We start from the raw sequence: 12,580 nt of genomic DNA on the forward strand, positions 1-12,580 counted from the left end.
TGTCAGTTCTTGGGTCTTTTTGGTAGCACCCATTGTTATAAACTAAAAGATGAAAAAAGAACCATGAAGAAAAGGAAATTAATTAAGATATATTCATCCTAGACCATAAAAACCATTTATTTCCTCTTGGGACATATAAGTTGGGACTCTCACAAAAAGGAACCAACATTTATTGACTGCCTATTATTTATCAGAGATTATGCTAGGCAAAGTCTAGGGTAATGCTTACTTTTATCTAAGTAATATGTTTCCATATATAATGTGAAGTAGTACTATATGTCCTGACCAAAATTCAAAACAAAAACAAACAAAAAATTCTTTGTACCTATCCACTTCTATCCTAATTCCTACCTCCCATAGGTAACATATCATGGTTACTTTGACTGATTCTTCTGTTAGGTTAGTAATCTCTATAGTCCTAAATAACAAACTCTCACTTAAAAATTATTTTCACATATAGATATTATCTACTGACATTCTCCTCTAGATGTTGATATAGATGTAATTCACATTCTCTAGGTATAATATTCTTAATCCACCCCCACCGCCACGCAAATCACCTTTTAGTGATACTTTAACAATCTTGTGATCGGCATAATTTTAGTCCATGCAAGTAGTCTATGACCCCTAAAATCAAATGCTTTTTCCAAAATTCAATAAGATTGAAAAATCTCATAAGCATTCCAGGGAATGTTCCCTTCTCTCTCACTTCACTAAATACTCTATGATGATGGGGACTTATGTCCTAAGCAAATAGTGACAACATAAATTCAAAATTCTGTTTTCAGCTGTTATTTAGAGTGTGGGTTAGAGAAGTGCTATTAATTCAAGATCAGTTGAAGACTGAAGTATACCTTTAACTCCAGGAAGGCTAGCATCTCATGAATGAAGTTACTTGATTGTCAGGATCCATGTATTTGGAGCAATATGTTGTAGACTTGACCTTGACATTTTCAGTGTTGCAGACTTAATCAAGGGAAGCTACAAGATACAGCTTCATTAAAACTGATGCTTTATTTCCTTTACACTTGCTCTTAAAAACATTGTGTACCAATATTACCTCTAAAGCCCTACTACACAATTAATTTTAGGTCATGGTTGGGATTATTTTAGAATAGACAATGAAACATGTATCTAATCAGTTATTTTAAAAAATTTCTCAACTGCTAAAATTTTCAGAAATTACATGTATTAACTGACCTTCATATCTATATTACATTTTTGGGTCAAGAAATGCTATATTTACATTATTTTTTTTCTTTACAGTTTATAATTCTACAATTTTACTGTATGTTGAATAAGTTGCCTCAATAAGCTGTAAATAAGTTATGTATTATTAAAATAATAATGCTTTTGTATTATTTGGCTTTATATGTCCTTCAACCAGGAAAAGAAAGATGAGAAATAAGACTGAGGTTCTATGCTAAAATTTATGAGTAACATTGATGACAGTCCAGTTAACATTACCTTGACTTCCTTATTGTTAGATGAATAAGTTAGCATTGACCGTTTATGCAAGGTCTCAATCGGTATTAACTAATATACAATTATTAAAAATTTTGAAACTGTAACTAGCAATATGAGCACTACTGAAGGAAATTTAAAAGGTATAACTTCACTGTAACTTTCTGTCAATACTGAACTGAACAAGTGGATCTTAAAATATATTCTGTTATCATCTATATCAGTAAGGTTCAAAATATCAGGGTTTGACATGATAAAAATGTCTGTACTTAGAGATTGCTACCAAAAGTATTTGTTTTGTTTTGGTACCAAAGCAAGTTATCAGAAAACTAAAAATAATGCATCCATTGCAGTGTAACAAATTACTTCAACATTTAGCAGCTTAAAAGAAACTCCCAAATGTATTATCTAACAGCTTCTGTGGGTCAGGAATGACTTAGCTAAGTGGTCTGGCTCATGGTTTCTTATGAAGGTGAAGTCAAAGTATTACAAAACATCAGCCAGAGATTCAGGGCTTGACTAAGACTAAGGATCTGTTTCCAAGAGAGCTGGTTTATATGGGCTTTCCTCACTACACGGGCCTCTCCATAAGTTTGCTTCAAGGCCCACTGTGCAGGCAGCTGACTTTCCCCAGAGTGGGTGATGAGAGAGAGATGGACACAGATACAGAGAGAGATAAGGTGAGGACATAAAACATGAAATGATTTATGGAATCTTTTTATTTTCCATGCTATATGTAGCACACATCACTTCTGTTCACATTCCATGGCCAGATCTAAGACAGTTCAAAAATCAGTAAAAGAGGCTAAAAAAATACAGTTCAGTTGTAGGTCCAGAGAAAAGAAAACCCTGAGATATTGTTAAATAGTCTTTGCCATGCTTTTTGTTTCTTACCCCTAGAATTTCTCTTCCCATTGTTAGACTTGTTCATATACTTTAATAAACTTATTCATAATTTATGCTTGTTTTATGTAAAATATCTACATTAGTTCAACTTCCAGGCAAGTAGAACTATCATTTCTCTCATAAATTATGACACAAATAATTTAGTCATTTAGAAAATTCAGAAAATATAGATAAGATAAAGAAAAAAAAAAGATTCACCTGAATTAGAAATAAGAATACATAGTTAACTATTGGTCAGAATACATAGTAAATATTGGGAATTCCAGTTAATGCTTCCAAATTTTGCATATAGACAGACAGATAGCACGTGTGTATATATATTATACATATGTGCATACATATTATACGTGCGTGTGATGGTGCAATAGATGTTAGTCTGAAAGCAACTTTTGCATTTAACTATAAGCATAAATATAGGCATATGCTACAAAGTGCCTATGATGTTTGATATTTACTATAACCATCCAGTAGTTGCTTCCCATGATTTATCTAACTTCATTCCCCAAAGAACCTTATGGTATAAATAACCACATGAAGAAACTGAAGCCCAAGGAGTTTTTGTAACTTGTCATACTTCATGCTTTTAAACAGTAGAGCAGAGATTCAAGCTTCCATTGTCTCATTCCTAAACCTAAGTGCTGAACCATTCTGCTAACCTATTTTACTTTAGCAAAGGTCCTACCTAGCTAAGAACTTATAATGATCCAGACACACAGTAAATATGTTGTTGATATCCATTATTTAATTCTCACAACAATTTTATGATACACAGTGTTATCCCCATTTTTCAGATTCTATCAACTGGGCTAATAAATTTTGAATATACCACTCAAAATTGCAGAGTAGCAAGTGAAGAAGCAAGTATTTAAACTCACGTCTTTCTGACTCAGAACCAGGCTTCCAACTGCAACACATTACCGCTCTAGTGACGATATCTCTATTGGTAATATTTTTGCTTAAATAAAACAACTACTTAAACACCCAGGGTTTCATTTATCACATTGTTGGGTTCAAAATATTGATTTTATAGAAATAAACCCAGGAAATAGAAGATGAAAGATGTTTCTTACTAAAGCGTCTATTCTGTGAATTTGAATCATAGATGATTTCACATAGCAGTAAATAAAAATCAAGTTTTTTTCTAGAGAAAAATTTTATTAAAAATTAAATAACTATCCTACACAGTTGCTGTAATATAAAAATGTAGCTAAGTAGGAGCAAGAGTTTCAAATAAATCAAAGAAATAAAACACAATGCAGCAACATTGATAGACATTTTTTAAAAAGATTGAATGAGAGAGGAATTTGGCATTATGCCAGTACAATGGGGCAAAAGGAGATATCTGAGATGTTATAATCCAATTTCCTAATTTTATTTCAAGCTCTCATCTTTATTGTTTTTAAGTAACTGAACTTGCATTGCCTACCCACAATAATTTGAAATTGGAATTTCTACTTAAAATCATCTTATGATTTTCTTTCAACTCCATGAATTTCTGATGATTTGTCTTAGGTTTTATTTATAAAATCACATAGTTAATACCCTAAACCCTACCTACATTCATACAGAATGACAGAGTTGGTCAGATCAAAATCAAGCCAAATAAAACTCCATCTTTATTATAGTCTGAACTGATGTGTGAGGACATACATATTGACCCTCCTAATAGAAATCTTAAAGCCTCCAGAAAAGTAACCATCCCACTTCAGTTAATCCTCTACTACAATATACCATAGAGTATTTATCTAAATCCTGAATGAAATCTGCGTAATTCCGGCCTCTTTCCTTTTTTTTTTGATTTCAAATTTTGATATTTGTAGAAGAAATAAAACATATTTATTGGATGTAAGAACAAATATATGATCCCAAATATTTCTATAATATTACTTTTCATAATTTTCAAAGGAAGGATGATTTTGTGGGACAAAAACGAGATGCACCAAAAGAATTTCAAATATTGTTTTATATGTGTGAATCAAAATTAATAGCATTCCTTGATGTTTTACAACACATCCAGTATATTTTACAAAGATATAGTGATAAATAAGGGTAAATCTAGTAGGTGCTATTGACATTATTTAGATACATAAAATCAATATTTTTAATTAAAGTATACTTTCAGGAAAAACCTTCTCTTTAGGATTCATTATAGTTTCAGCAACAATATATCTTGCCTATTATGTAGAGACCAGTATCTATTTTCAATTTAAAGATGTTGTCTTAAGCTTGGTGCAAAGTGTCAAACTCTCCCTCATATAAAAGGAGAGACGGTCTAGTTCATTATGGTCAAATTATAACACCTGATATTTGAAGACACGAACTGTAATGCCATGACATAGAGATACGATTTCAGAGTTGTTGACATCAATTAAAGCCTTCCCATCAAAGCTTATGGAACATTTATTCTTTTTTTAACATCTTTATTGGAGTACAATTGCTTTACATTTTTTGTGTTAGTTTCTGCTATATAACAAAGTGAATCAGCTATACCTATACATATATACCCTTATCCCCTCCCTCTTGCGTCTCCCTCCCACCCTCCCTATCCCACCCCTCCATGTGGTCACAAAGCACCAAGCTTATCTCCCTGTGCTATGCAGCTGCTTCCTACTAGCTATCTATTTTACATTTGGTAGTGTAAATATGTCAATGCCATTCTTTCACTTCATCCCAGCTTACCCTTCCCTCTCCTTGTGTCCTCAAGTCCATTCCCTATGTCTGCATCTTTATTCCTGTCATGTCCCTAGATTCTTCAGACCCTTTTTTTTTCTTAGATAACATATATATGTGTTAACATACAGTATTTGTTTTTCTCTTTCTGACTTACTTCACTCTGTATGACAGATTCTAGGTCCATCCACCTCACTACAAATACTTCATTTTCTTTTTTTTAATGACGAGTAATATTCCATTGTATGTATGTGCCACATCTTCTTTATCCATTCATCTGTCAGTGGACACTTAGGTTGCTTCCATGTCCTGGCTATTGTAAATAGTGCTGCAATGAACATTGTGGTACATGTCTCTTTTTATTTTTATTTTGCGGCACGTGAGCCTCTCATTGCTGTGGCCTCTCCCATCGTGGAGCACAGGCTCCGGACACGCAGGTTCCGGACGTGCAGGTTCAGCGGCCATGGCTCACGGGCCCAGCTGCTCTGCGGCATGTGGGATCCTCCCGGACCGGGGCACGAACCCATGTCCCCTGCATCAGCAGGCAGACTCTCAACCACTGCACCACCAAGGAAGCCCACATGTCTCTTTTTGAATTACGGTTTTCTCAAGGTATATGCCCAGTAGTGGGATTGCTGGGTCATATGTTAGTTCTATTTTAGGTTTTTAAGGAACGTCCATACTGTTCTCCATAGTGGCTATATCAATTTACATTGTCACCAACAGTGCAAGAGGGTTCCCTTTTCCCACACTCTCTCCAGCATTTATTGTTTGTAGACGTTTTGATGATTGCCATTCTGACCAGTTTGAAGTGATATCTTATTGTAGTTTTGATTTGCATTTCCCTAATGATTAGTAATGTTGAGCATCCTTTCATGTGTTTGTTGGCAATCTGTATATCTTCTTTGGAGAAATGTCTATTTAGGTCTTCTTTCCATTTTTTGATTGGGTTGGGTTTTTTTTTGATACTGAGCTGCATCAGCTGCTTGTATAATTTGGAGATTAATCCTTTGTCAGTTGATTCATTTGCAAATATTTTCTACCATTCTGAGGGTTGTCTTTTCGTCTTGTTTACAGTTTCCTTTGCTGTGCAAAAGCTTTTAAGTTTCATTAGGTGCCATTTGTTTATTTTTGGTTTTATTTCCATTTCTCTAGGAGGTGGGTCAAAAAGGATCTTGCTATGATTTATATCATAGAGTGTTCTGCCTATGTTTTCCTCTAAGAGTTTTTTAGTGTCTGGCTTTACATTTAGGTCTTTAATCCATTTTGAATTTATTTTTGTGTATGGTGTTAGGGAGTGTTCTAATTTCATTCTTTTACATAGCTGTACGTATTCTTTTATGTAGCTGTCCAGTTTTCCCAGCACCACTTATTGAAGGGGCTATCTTTTCTCCATTGTATATTCTTGCCTCCTTTATCAAAGATAAGGTGACCATATGTGCATGAATTTATCTCTGGGCTTTCTATCCTGTTCCATTGATCTGTATTTCTGCTTTTGTGCCAGTACCATACTGTGTTCATTACTGTAGCTTTGTAGCATAGTCTGAAGTCAGGGAGCCTGATTCCTCCAGCTCTGTTTTTCTTTCTCAAGATGGCTTTTTCTATTCGGGGTCTTTTGTGTTTCCATACAAATTGTGCAATTTTTTGTTCTAGTTCTGTGAAAAATGCCATTGGTAGTTTGATAGGGATTGCATTGAATCTGTAGATTGCTTTGGGTAGTAGAGTCATTTTCACAATGTTGATTCTTCCAATCCAAAAACATGGTATATCTCTCCATCTGTTTGTATCATCTTTAATTTCTTTCATCAGTGTCCTATAGTTTCCTGCATACAGGCCTTTTGTCTCCTTAGATAGGTTTATTCCTACATATTTTATTCTGTTTCTTGCAATGGTAAATGGGAATGTCTCCTTAATTTCTCTTTCTGATTTTTCATCATTAGTGTATAGGAATGCAAGAGATTTCTGTGCACTAATTTTGTATCCTGCTACTTTACTGAATTCATTGGTTAGCTCTAGTAGTTTTCTGCTAGCATCTTTAGGATTCTCTGTGTATAATATCATGGCATCTGTAAACAGTGACAGTTTTACTTCTTCTTTTCTGATCTGGATTCCTTTTATTTCTTTTTCGTCTCTGATTACTATGGCTAAAACTTCCAAAACTATGTTGAATAATAGTGTTGAGACTGGGCAACTTTGTCTTGTTCGTGATCTTAGTGGGAATGGTTTCATTTTTTCACCATTGAGAATTATGTTGGCTGTGGGTTTGTCATACATGGCCTTTATTATGTTGAGGTAGGTTCCATCTATGCCTACATTCTGGAGAGTTTTGATCATAAATGGGTGTTGAATTCTGTTGAAAGCTTTTTCCGCATCTACTGGGATTATCATATGCTTTTTATCCTTCAGTTTGTTAATATTGTGTATCACATTGATTGATTTGCCATATATTGAAGAATCCTTGAATTCCTGGGATAAACCCCACTTGATCATTATTTATGATCCTTTAATGTGCTACTGGATTCTCTTTGCTAGTATTTTGTTTAGGATTTTTGCTTCTATGTCCATCACTGATATTTGCCTGTAGTTTTCTTTTTTTTGCCATCTTTGTCTGGTTTTGGTATCAGGGTGGTGGTGACCTTGTAGAATGATTTGGGGAGTGTTCCTCCCTCAGCTATATTTTGGAAGATTTTGAGAAGGATAGGTGTTAGCTCTTCTCTAAATGTTTGATAGAATTCACCTGTAAAGCCATCTGGTCCAGTGCTTTTGTATTTTGGAAGATTTTTATCACAGTTTCAACTTTTATTGCTTATGATTGGTCTGTTTATATTTTCTATTTCTTCCTGGTTCAGTCTCAGAGGGTTGTGCTTTTCTAAGAATTAGTCCTTTTCTTCCAGAGTGTCCATTTTATTGGCATATAGTTTCTTGTAGTCATCTCTTATGATCCTTTGTATTTCTGCAGTGTCAGTTGTTACTTCTCCTTTTTCATTTCTAGTTTTGTTCATTTGGGTCCTCTCCCTCTTTTTCTGGATGAGTGTGGCTAATGGTTTATCAATCTTGTTTATCTTCTCAAAGAACCAGCTTTTAGTTTTATTGATCTTTGCTATTGTTTTCTTTGTTTCTATTTCATTTATTTCTGCTCTGATCTTTATGATTTCTTTCCTTCTGCTAACTTTGGGTTTTTTTTTTTTCTCTCTTCTTTCTCTAATTGCTTTAAGTGTAAGGTTAGGTAGTTTGTTTGAGCTTTTTCTTGTTTCTTGAGGTAGGATTGTATTGCTATAAACTTCCTTCTTAGAACTGCTTTTGCTGCATCCCATAGGTTTTGGGTCGTCATGTTTTCATTGTCATTTGTTTCTAGGTATTGTTTGATTTCCTCTTTGATTTCTTCAGTGATCTCTTGGTTATTTAGTAGTGTATTGTTTAGCCTCCATGTATTTGTATTTTTTAGTTTTTTTCTTGGAATATATATGTAGTCGCATAGCACTGTTGTCGGAAAAGATACTTGATATGATTTCAATTTTGTTAAATTTACCAAGGCTTGATTTGTGACCCAAGATATGATCTATCCTGGAGAATATTTCATGAGCACTTGAGAAGAAAGTGTATTCTGTTGTTTTTGGATGGAATGTCCTATAACTATCAATTAAGTCCATCTTGCTTAATGTGTCATTTAAAGCTTGTGCTTCCTTATTTATTTTCATTTTGGTTGATCTGTCCATTGGTGATATTGGGGCATTAAAGTTCCCTACTATGTTACTGTCGATTTCCCCTTTTATGGATGTTAGCCTTTGCCTTATGTATTGAGGTGCTCCTATGTTGGGTGCATAAATATTTACAATTGTTATATCTTCTTCTTGGATTGATCCCTTGATCATTATGAAGTGTCTTTCTTTGTCTCTTGTAATAGTCTTTAAATTTTTTCTTTTTTTTTTTTGCGGTATGCGGGCCTCTCACTGTTGTGGCCTCTCCCATTGTGGAGCACAGGCTCTGGATGCACAGGCTCTGGACGCACAGGCTCAGCGGCCATGGCTCACGGGCCCAGCCGCTCCACGGCATGTGGGATCCTCCTGGACCGGGGCATGAACCCGCGTCCCCTGCATCGGCAGGCAGACTCTCAACCACTGAGCCACCAGGGAAGCCCTAGTCTTTAATTTAAAGTCTATATTGTCTGATATGAAAATTGCTACTCTTCTTTTGATTTCCATTTGCATAGAATATCTTTTTCCACCCCCTCACTCGCAGTCTGTATGCATCCCTCAGTCTGAATTGGGTCTCTTGTAGACAGCGTATATATGGGTCTTGTTTTTGTGTCCTTTCAGCCAGTCTATGTCTTGTGTTTGGAGCATTTAATCCATTTACATTTAAGGTAGTTATCAATATGTATGTTCCTATTACCATTTTCTTAATTGATTTTGTTTGTTATTGTAGGTCTTTTCCTTCTCTTATGTTTCCTGCCTAGAGAAGTTCTTTCAGCATTTGTTGTAAAGCTGGTTTGATGGTGCTGAATTCTCTTAGTTTTGCTTGTCTGTAAAGTTTTTAATTTCTGCATTGAATCTGAATGATAACCTTGCTGGGAAATCTTGGCTGTAGGTATTTCCCTTTCATCACTTCTGGCTTGCAGAGTTTCTGCTGAAAGATCAGCTCTTAAACCTACGGGCATTCCCTTGTATGTTATTTGTTGTTTTTCCCTTGCTGCTTTTAACATTTTTTCTTTTTATTTAATTTTTGATAGTTTGATTAATATGTGTCTTGGCATGTTTCTCCTTGGATTCATCCTGTATGGACTCTCTGTGCTTCCTGGACCTGATTGACTATTTCCTTTCCCATATTAGGGAAGTTGTCAACTATAATCTCTTCAAATATTTTCTCAGATCCTTTCTTTTTCTCTTCCTTTTCTGGGGCGCCTATAATTTGAATGTTGGTGTGTTTAATGTCGTCCCAGAGGTCTCTGAGACTGTCCTCAATTCTTTTCATTCTTTTTTTCTTTTCTGCTCCATGGTAGTTATTTCCAGTACTGTATATTCCAGGTCACTTATACTCTTTTCTGCCTCAGTTATTCTGCTTTTGATTCCACCTAGAGAATTTTAAATTTCATTTATTGTGTTTTTCATCATTGTTTGTTTGCTCTTTAGTTCTTCTAGGTCCTTGTTAAATGTTTCTTGTATTTTGTCCATTCTATTTCCAAGATTTTGGATGACCTTTACTATCATTAGTCTGAATTCTTTTTTAGGTAGACTGCCTATTTCCTCTTCATTTGTTTGATCTGTTGGGTTTTTACCTTGCCCCTTCATCTGCTGTGTATTTCTCTCTTTTCATTTTGCTTAACTTACTGTGTTTATGGTCTCCTTTTCACCAGCCGCAGGTTCATAGTTCCCGTTGTTTTCTTTGTCCACCCCCGGTGGGTAAGGTTGGTTCACTGGCTTGTGTAGGCTTCCCTGTGGAGGGAACTGGTGCCTGTGTTCTTGTGGATGAGGCTGGATCTTGTCTTTCTGGTGGGCAGGACTGAGTCCGGTGGTGTCTTTTGCAGTGTCTGTGGACTTATGATTTTAGGCAGCCACTTTGCTAATGGGTGGGGTTGTGTTCCTGTCTTCCTAGTTGTTTGGCATGGGGTGTCCAGCACTAGAGCTTGCTGGTCTTTGAGTGGAGTTGGGTCTTAGTGTTGATATGGAGATCTCTGGGACAGCTCTTGCCAATTGATAGTACATGGGGCAGGGAAGTCTCTGGTGGTCCAATGTCCTGACCTTGGCTCTTCCACCTCTGAGGCTCAGGCCTGATACCAGGCTGGAGCACCAAGACCCTGTCAGCCACACAGCTCAGAAGAAAAGTGAGAAAAAAAAAAGAAAGATAGATAATAAAATAAAAGTTATTAATATAAAAGTTTTTTAAAATATTAAAATAAAAATTTAAAAAGTAATAACAAAAAAAGAAGAGAGCCACCAAACCAATAAATAAATCTACCAATGGTCACAAGTGCTAAAAGTAAACTTAGATAAACATAAATCAGAAACTAGTCAGTCGCATACAGCAAACTCCATGTCTACAGTTGCTCCCAAAGTCCACCACATCAATTTTGGAATGATTCGTCGTATATTCAGGTATTCCACAGATGCTGGGTACATCAGGTTGATTTTGGAGATTTAATCCACTGCTCCTGAAGCTGCACAAAGAAATTTCCCTTCCTCTTCTTTGCACAGCTCCTGGGGTTCAGCTTTGGATTTGGCCCTGCCTCTGCATGTAGGTTGCCCTCTGGCATCTGTTCTTCACCCAAAAAGGAAGGGGTTTAAAGAGTGGCTAATTAGGGTGCTCTGGCTCACTCAGGTCGGGAAGGGATGGGTATAGAATGCGGGTGAGCCTGTGGCAGCAGAGGCCTGTGTGATGTTGCAACAGCCTGAGGCATGCCGTGTGTTCTCCTGGGGAAGTTGTCCCTGATCACGGGACTCTGGCAGTGGCGGGCTGCACCGTCTCCTGGGAGGGGAGGTGTGGATAGTGCCCTGTGCTTACACACAGGATTCTTGGTTGCTGCAGCAGCAGCCTTAGTGTTTCATGCCCGTCTCTGGTGTCCACACTGATAGCCGCGGCTTGCACCCATCTCTGAAGCTTGTTTAAGCGATGCTCTGAATCCCTTCTCCTTGCGCATCCCAAAACAATGGTCTCTTGACTCTTAGGTGGGTCCAGATTTCTTCCTGGACTCCCTCCTGGCTAGCTGTGGCTCACTAGGCACCTTCAAGCTGTGTTCACACAGCCAACGCCTGTCCTTTCCCTGGGGTCTGACCTCTGAAGCCCAAGCCTCAGCTCCCAGCCCCCAACTGCCCCAGTGGGTGAGCAGACAAGCCTCTCAGGCTTGTGATTGCTGGTCAGCACATATCCTCTGTGTGGGAATCTCTCCGCTTTGCGCTCTGCACCCCTGTTGCTGTGCTCTCCTCTGTGGCTCTGAAGCTTCGCCTGCACCGTCCACCTCCCAGTCTCCACCAGTGAAGGGGCTTCCTAGTGTATGGAAACTTTTCCTCCTTCACAGCTCCCTCTCAGAGGTGCAGGTCCCAACCCTATTCTTTTTTCTCTGTTCTTCCTTTTTTCTTTTGCCCTACCAAGGTATGTCAGGAATTTCTTGCCTTTTGGGAAGTCTGAGGTCTTCTGCCAGCATTCAGCAGGTGTTCTGTAGGAGTTGTTCCACATGTAGATGTATTTTTGGTTTTTTTGGGTTTTTTATGGTACACAGGCCTCTCACTGCTGTGGCCTCTCCTGCTGCGGAGCACAGGCTCCGGATGCGCAGGCTCAGCGGCCATGGCTTAAGGGCCAAGCCACTCCACGGCATGGGGGATCTTCCCGGACTGGGGCACGAACTCGTGTCCCCTGCATCGGCAGGCGGACTCTCAACCACTGCGCCACCAGGGAAGCCCGTAGATGTATTTTTGATGTATTTGTAGGAAGGAAGGTGATCTCCACGTCTTACTCCTCCGCCATCTTGAAGGTCCTCTCCAGAGCATTTATTATTTTATATCTTTATTTGCCTAGAAATTTCCTTTTCTGTTGATTTATTTAAATC

The sequence above is a fragment of the Grampus griseus genome (assembly GCF_964374135.1).
Source record: "Grampus griseus genome assembly, chromosome: 4".
Taxonomy (NCBI): Eukaryota; Metazoa; Chordata; class Mammalia; order Artiodactyla; family Delphinidae; genus Grampus; species Grampus griseus.